Raw genomic sequence first — 8673 nt, 5'->3', positions numbered from 1 at the left:
CTCCGCTTTATAAACATACTTTTTTCAGATATAGCTATGCACATAGTTGACGCAGTCACATGAACCATCTATGTGCATCAACCAATGATCATTTACTGTGCCTGTATAGATTTGCTTTTCCTCAAAGTATAAAAATCCAATGAATGCAAAAAAACATAATACATTTAAATATTTTTAAAAAAGCATTTTCTTATGCAATTTGTAAAGGTAATTATATTTTTTCATGTCCCTTTAAAGGGCCACTAAACCCAAAATCTTTTATTAATGATTCGGATAGAGAATTGAAATTTAAACAACATATTACTTCCATTATTTCTTTGGCTTCATTTTCTAGATATTCTTAGTTGAAGAAAAATAAATACACATGTTGAGCCAATCACACAAGGCTTCTTTGCGCATCAATCAAATGCTTTTCAACAAAGAATATCAAGAGAATAAAACAAATTAGATAATATAAGTAAATTATAAAGATGTTTATAACTGCATTCTCTTTCCAAATCATAAAAAAGGTGGTTGGCATGTCCCTTTAATGATTGAGCCTGCACTCACTGCTGTAATTATTATTATTAACACTTTTAGCTTTCAGTTTCAACTAGAAATAAAAATAAACCTAATTTTTTTTTTATTTTTTTTTTAAGCGATGCCAACAACAGCAGAGCCTGTGAGGAGTAACGAAGTGCCCACTTGTTCTACTTCTTCTTCTGCGGTTTCAAGACCACCCAGTGCAGCTGTTTCCAGACCTTCGGCCAGTTTTACACATGGACAATTAATACGCTCATCATCTAATGTTACACACGCAACTTCCTCGGCGGACACACTTCCTGATCTAAGGACCAGCACTCCACAAACTGGTGTTGGTAGATCAACTGGTAAGTACTTTACAAATGAATAATTTCAATGTTGTGTGTTTTATCTCTTTTATCTCTCAATTTTTTATTTTTTTATTTTTTTTTAAATGTCAAATGTCATTATTGACATATTCTATTTCGAGATCTTTTACAGATGGAATGTAATTTGAAGTTCAAATAGCAATGATCATAGATTTTCATGAAAGGGACACTGTACAAATTTTTTTAAATGAGGATTCGTGTAGAGCATGCATGCTATTTTAATCAACTTTCTAATTTTTTTAAAATTTATCATTATTTTCTTTTTGAGAATTGATCATAGTATTACATAAGAAAGCTGATAGAAATTCCATGCAATATATCTTATTCTCAAAAAGATTATTTTTGCTTCAGTGTCCAGTTAATTGCAAAATACATTTCCATTAATAATTTTGAATATATCGTTACATTGACAAAAAAGCATTTTATTTATTTATTTTTATGTTATTTATTTTTTTATAGGTGATTTGGGACGTCTTTTCCAGGGATTGACTGGACATTCATCTCCATTATTTGATGGTATGTATCACATATGTATATATATAATATAACTTAAATTGTTGTATGACGGTTGTATCTGCTCTCTCCTTCTATTCTATTTCTGCAAGTGTTTTTATAACATTTTATTTTTATTTACTAACAATTTGTTATGTCTTGATCTAGAAGAAGAAAACTCATCAAGGGAGATCACTATCAATCTCATGCCGATAGTGGAAAATCCCATTCAAGATGAACCACCAGGAGGGCATGATGGAAGTGAGACTCCAGATATTCTTGAAGATTTGGGAGATGCGCAACCGGATGAAATTCACACACCAGAAAACATTGAGGAACCTGTTGAAACACAGGCACCACCAATTGAACTGCAAACAGGTGGTGTAAATATTGACAATACACCAGCAGAAGGACAATTGGGCGATGTTGCATTGAGGGAAATGTTGACACTGGCAAGGCAATACAGAGAGGACTACAGAGAAATGCAAAATATTATTAACACAAATATTGAATGCTGGGCTGCTCTGTCAGAAAAAAATGTGGAAATCGAAAGGCAAAGGAATGAGATAGAGATGCAGAAATTACAGCTGCAAAGAGAGATGTTCCAGTGGCAGAGGCAGATGGATGAAGAGAAAAACCATCAAATTAACAGAGCTTTGAGCATCAGCGAAAGGACATTACAATCTCTGTTGGCTATTGTCAGTGAAAGGGAGGCTACAACAGACCCAAAGAGGCGACGTCTGGAGTGAACATTTTGTATTATTTAGTCACTGTTTATTTTTTTAATCTGTATATTGTTTACTAAGTTATTTTTTGTGTATTTTTAAGGGACACTGTACTCAAATTTTTTCTTTTGTGATTCAGATAGAGCATGCAAATTTGATAATAGGAGTACATTTGAAAGTTGCTTAAAATTGCATGCTCTATCTGAATCACAAAAGATAAAATTTGGATACAGTGTCCCTTTAAGTTTAAAATGTTAGTCACTGTTAATTTTTTTACTCTGTATATTGTTTACTAAGTTATTTTTTGTGTATTTTTAAGGGACACTGTACTCAAATTTTTTCTTTTGTGATTTAGATAGAGCATGCAAATTTGATAATAGGAGTACATTTGAAAGTTGCTTAAAATTGCATGCTCTATCTGAATCACAAAAGATAAACTTTGGATACAGTGTCCCTTTTAAGTTTAAAATGTTAGTCACTGTTAATTTTTTTAATCTGTATATTGTTTACTAAGTTATTTTTTGTGTATTTTAAAGGGACACTGTACTCTAATTTTTTCTTTTGTGATTCAGATAGAGCATGCAAATTTGATAATAGGAGTACATTTGAAAGTTGCTTAAAATTGCATGCTCTATCTGAATCACAAAAGATAAAATTTGGATACAGTGTCCCTTTAAGTTTAAAATGTTAGTCACTGTTAATTTTTTTACTCTGTATATTGTTTACTAAGTTATTTTTTGTGTATTTTTAAGGGACACTGTACTCAAATTTTTTCTTTTGTGATTCAGATAGAGCATGCAAATTTGATAATAGGAGTACATTTGAAAGTTGCTTAAAATTGCATGCTCTATCTGAATCACAAAAGATAAAATTTGGATACAGTGTCCCTTTAAGTTTAAAATGTTAGTCACTGTTAATTTTTTTAATCTGTATATTGTTTACTAAGTTATTTTTTGTGTATTTTAAAGGGACACTGTACTCTAATTTTTTCTTTTGTGATTCAGATAGAGCATGCAAATTTGATAATAGGAGTACATTTGAAAGTTGCTTAAAATTGCATGCTCTATCTGAATCACAAAAGATAAAATTTGGATACAGTGTCCCTTTAAGTTTAAAATGTTATTCACTGTTAATTTTTTTACTCTGTATATTGTTTACTAAGTTATTTTTTGTGTATTTTAAAGGGACACTGTACTCTAATTTTTTCTTTTGTGATTCAGATAGAGCATGCAAATTTGATAATAGGAGTACATTTGAAAGTTGCTTAAAATTGCATGCTCTATCTGAATCACAAAAGATAAAATTTGGATACAGTGTCCATTTAAGTTTAAAATGTTATTATTTAATAAAGACAAATTTTTTTATGGCCAAAAAAAACGTTTATTTACATAAATTCAAACTCACTTTTGATTCTTCAACACAAGTTTTTCTCAGTTATTAATCATGACAAAACAAAAAATGAAATCAAATTACATATTTACGGTATAAAAAATCTACTTGCTCCATTAACATTCCCAAAGTTGCCCTAATTTTAGAAATTTTTTGTTTAACATGATCTTCTAGACAACTCTGAGTACTTTTGTCTGCAGTCTCAATAGTTGATGTTGAAGATAAATCTGTAGAAAAATAAATGAAAAGCAAATTTTAATTCAATTGTCATATACATATTCAATGTATGATAGGGTTTTTCATCACAAATATTACCTCCTGATGTGCTGTTATCTACGTTATCTACTATATTAGCTTCTACACTTATGTCCACTCCTTTAAAGCTTTCATCTGAGCCAACTCCTATTTGAAATATACAATATATGTATTAGTTAAAACTTGTATTTTCTTAGATTTAAGATTACTGAGTATGAAACATACCTTTATCTACCATCATTGTTGGTAAAACTTCTATCCTTGGTTGAGTATCATCTGAAGTCAATGCTTCAAATATTGTCACACTATCAGGATTTTGAAATTCTTCCATTTCCATACTAGTTTCCATTTCTTCCATGGTAATATCTATGAACGAAATTACAAAGATAGAAAACTATTAAATCAAAAACCTTGTATATATTATTTAAAACAATAATAATAATAATCATTAAAAGTGACATAGAAACCAATTTCTAAGTTTCATGATTCAGATAGTGCATGCAATTTAAATAAACTTTCTATTTTACTTCATTCTTTTTGTATCTTTATTTGAAAAGCAAGAATCTAAGTTTAGATGCCAGCCCATTTTTGGTGAACCAACTGTGTTGTACTTGCTAATTGGACAGAACCAATCAAAGAGTGCTGTCCATGGTGCTCAACCAAAAATTGGCTGGCTCCTTAGCTTAGATGCCCTCTTTTTCAAATAAAGATAGAAAGTTAATGAGGAAAAAAATGATAATAGAAGTAAATTAGCAACTTGATTAATATTGCATGCTAAAACTTTTTAAGCCAAAACCTAAAATATATGATTTAAAATTTAAATAATAAGTCATTACCTGTCTGTGTCTCTTTATGACAAATTTCATATGGATTTGGAGATAATTCAATATCCAATAGTGTTATTGGCAAAGGTGGAGAAAGAGCTTCACTTCTGGGTGTTTGCACCAACATTGACCTTAAGTAGCGTGGTGGGTGTGCACACTTCATTCTCCTACTTCTCATATCTATAAACATATATATAATAAAAAAATGTAATAATAAAATTTTAATTAATTATTCCAAGTAATTTTTTGTTTTCAAAACATTCAGTTCTGCATGCTTACTTTTCTAACATGTTTCAATGTTATATAGTAATATATTTATATTTTATTCTACTAACTCAGTTCTGCATGTTTCAATGGTATATACTAATATAGTTATATTTTACTCTACTAACTCATTTTTGTATGCTAAGTTTTCTAACCTTTTAAGTGTATATAGTAATATAGTTAAATTTTAATCTACTAAGTCAGTTCTGCATGCTTACTTTTGTAACTTTTTGCAATTGTATATACTAATATAGTCAAAGTAACAGTCAGGAAATATTATTTTCCTGGATTCGTCAATGATGACGCAGTTCAAAAATAAACCCTTTTTTATATTATTAAAAATTATTTCATATATAATTTTGAAACTTACATGTCCTTATCAATCTTCGAATCGATTTATAGTACTTCGGTTCTCTTGTCTTCAAATCACTATATTTTCTAAGACACTGTCGTCTTGTTCTTTTAATTTTTGAAATACGATGCATTCTTCTCAGCATCTCGTATATAATTTTGTCTCTGCATTCCTGTCTCACTCCCCTCACACCACCAATCCGTTTAGGGAAATATTTATCCATGGCATAAACTAATATCACCAATTCTCCAGCACCAAAAGGTTCAGGACGCGACATGTTAGACGATGACGTGATTAATCGTTATGTCAATCATTAGCGCATTGATATAGATATGTATCCCCGAAAAATAGAGAAAAATATAATGTATATGTAGATTAATGTATTTTATGAAGGTTTGTAAATATCGATGTTGATAGTTATTACAAATGATATTTGGTTTCTATACATTTTCTTTGTTTCAGATGTGTTGATATGTATTAACATTTATACTTTGGTTTACAATAGTTATTGTTTCTAAACATTTTATTTGTTTCAGATGTGTTTTTATGTATTAAAATTTAATTTGGTTTACAATTTTTATTTTGTTTATAAACATTTAATTTTTTTAAGATGTGTTTATATGTATTAAAATGTTGTTTGGTTTACAATTGTTATTTTGTTTCTAAACATTTTCTTTGTTTCATATGTGTTTATATGTATTAGAATTTATTTTGGTTTACAATTGTTATTTGGTTTCTAAACATTTCCTTTTTTTTCAGATGTGTTTATATGTATAACAAGATACTTTGGTTTACAATTGTTAATATATAATGTTTAAAGATTATAATTTTGTAATAAAATAATTTATTTTGCCATTATTTTCTATATGCCACTATTCTTTTAACAAATCTTGAATGCAAAAATATATTATAAAGGTTAAGAAAATAAGTGCTAAGAGTAAGCCCTTAAGGTATTTATTTGAATATGGGAAAACCTAGTAGCTGTTAAAAATAGAGGTTAGAATAAAACAAATAAAATTAGCAAGTCTTTTTTAACTCAAAAATCCAATCTGATAACATAAAGCACTGTTGAATATACTGTCGCTTGTTACAGCTACAATTCAATGACACAATACAATGAATTAGCATCAGCTATGGAGGGATTACATTACAATAATCACATATGTAAAAGAGTGAGAGCAGCTGTAGACACTAGTGTGATGTCACAAAGACAATGTATTACCAATAATATATTGTCTGTAATAACTTTGATCATAAACTTTATTTATTTAAAACCTTTGATAATTGAAGAGCAACAACTGTTATGTTTTTAACTGTTTATCAGGAGTGATTTTTAATAACCTTAACTCTTAAAAAAAATGGAGACAAGTTAATAAAGAAAGTTTTTTATTGATCAACTGAAACTTTAATCCTCAAACACAAAATATTGTTCTGAAACCATGTCCCTTGTTGCATTTCCACGCCTATTAGCTTGTTCTACACATATTTCTTCTGGTAAATCATCAGCATCTATTGGATCTTCATCTTCTAATGGACAGCCTCTTTTAATTGCAATATTGTGCAGTATGCAGCAAACCAATATAATTTTGGCAACTTTCTCTGGTGCATACTGCATAGCACCACCAGAACGATCAAGACATCGAAACCGCATTTTCAAAAGACCGAAAGTCCTCTCAATAATCCCCCTGGTAGATCGGTGAGCTTCATTGAAACGTACTTGACTTCTGGTCTGTGGGTTGTTATAGGGAGTCAACAGCCATTCTGTACATGAGTACCCTCCATCTCCTAATAGAAGATATAATAAATATAAATATTAATATAAGAATAATTATAAAGATTCAGAACTATACAATACAATTAAACTATACAGATTACAGTCGACAAATTGGGCACAATTTTGGTACATTGAAATGAGAGACATATTAGACGCCAGTTATGCTTACCTAGAAGCCATCCGTCAGGCATATTTCCGTCCTCGAACTTCCGGTATAACCCAGTCTGCCTTAAAATGTAAGAATCATGACAGGAGCCAGGAAAGTTAGAACGGACACTGATAATCCTCATGTGGGGGTCACAGACCATCTGGACATTCAAGGAATGGAAATGCTTTCTATTCCTATAGATCTCCTCACGAGCTTGAAGTGGTCTTACAGCAACATGGGTACAGTCTATGGCACCTAGGACATTGGGCATCCCAGCCATCCTATAGAAATTTGACTTGATAGATTGCCATTCTTCAGGGGTAGATGGCAAACAAACATATCGATGAAAAATAACCATCATAGCCCCTATTACTTTGGATAAGTGGCGTGAAAAAGCAGATTGACTCATTCCAATAATGACGCTAGAAACTACCTGAAAGGAGCCTGTTGCAAAAAAATGCAATGCCGCTAATAGTTTGAGAAGTCCCGGAATAGCTTGTGAACGAGCAGTCATCGGCTCCAAATGATCTTCAATCTCTCGATACAGGTGTAATATCGATTCACGATCAAGCCGGAATCTTTGTATGATCTCTCGGTCAGAAAGGCCGTGCAAACCAACCCGTGGAAGGAATACACGGGGGACTCGAACTCTCCTTCTTCTAACCAATCGATTAGCTACATTTCCAGTATTCTGTCTTCTAGCCCAGATTTGCATCAAACGGAGAATAAACAAAAACAGAATTCTCTCCATAGCTGCTGAAATGAACAATGTAAGTACAATGCTGATATTACTGCCTTTTATATATGTCTAGACTGGCGTCTAGAGTGACTTTCCTATTGTTTTGTACCTTGCCCGCCACCTAAAAGGTGGCGAGGCAAAAATAACGAGGTGGGAGCGGAAATTGACGCGAGCGGACAAATAGATTTTTTAGTACATTCGTTTTTGGCGAGTTGGTGGTCAAATGTGTCTAATTACAGTAAAAAATGGAGAGGTAGCGAGGTATGGCGGATAAGTACGCTCGCAATTTTAAAGATGCGAGTTTTTACATAATTGACGGCTTTGTACATATCAGTTTGCGAGTTTGGACACGAGATTTGATGCGGGTAGCTCGCTGACTGCTTAGTACATGGAGCCCTATATGTGAATAAGACCTCTGAGTTGGGATTTATCCAGCAACAGTAGTGATTATTTAACCTGTTACTAGCAGCAAAGTTTTATTACAAGGCTAATAATATGGGGCTTGGAAACTAGTATATAATACTCCAAATACCCAACTAAGTACTATCCTTTATAAATACTTATGACTGCTATTTTCAGGTGTTCAAAACGGAACAACTTTAGTAATAACTTAATTTAAGCGTAATAAACAAACTACACTCTTATCAGTTCACTCACGTTACTGCTATAACCACTATGTGTGAATAAGACACATTAAATATCGAATGTAATCAAAGGTTGTTAATTCAAATACCCAAAACATTACTTTATTTACCGTATGTGAACACACATTTTCAATACTTTTTTCATCTTACCAATTGGTCACAAGAAGCTATCAGTAA

General features: G+C 31.4%; 1 long non-coding RNA gene across 1 annotated transcript; it reads left to right on the top strand.

Moving 5' to 3' along the window:
- Positions 1 to 799: 799 nt before the first annotated feature.
- On the top strand, positions 800 to 1768 carry LOC128638041 (uncharacterized). The gene is made up of 3 exons (XR_008399033.1): positions 800 to 869; positions 1350 to 1406; positions 1551 to 1768. It is a non-coding gene; the product is annotated as an uncharacterized LOC128638041 (long non-coding RNA).
- The last annotated feature ends 6905 nt before the right edge of the window (positions 1769 to 8673 follow it).

Source organism: Bombina bombina, chromosome 8 (assembly GCF_027579735.1).
Source record: "Bombina bombina isolate aBomBom1 chromosome 8, aBomBom1.pri, whole genome shotgun sequence".
NCBI classification, from domain to species: Eukaryota; Metazoa; Chordata; class Amphibia; order Anura; family Bombinatoridae; genus Bombina; species Bombina bombina.
The sequence above is the reverse complement of the archived record's forward strand: the minus strand, read 5'-3'. Positions and strand labels throughout refer to the sequence as shown.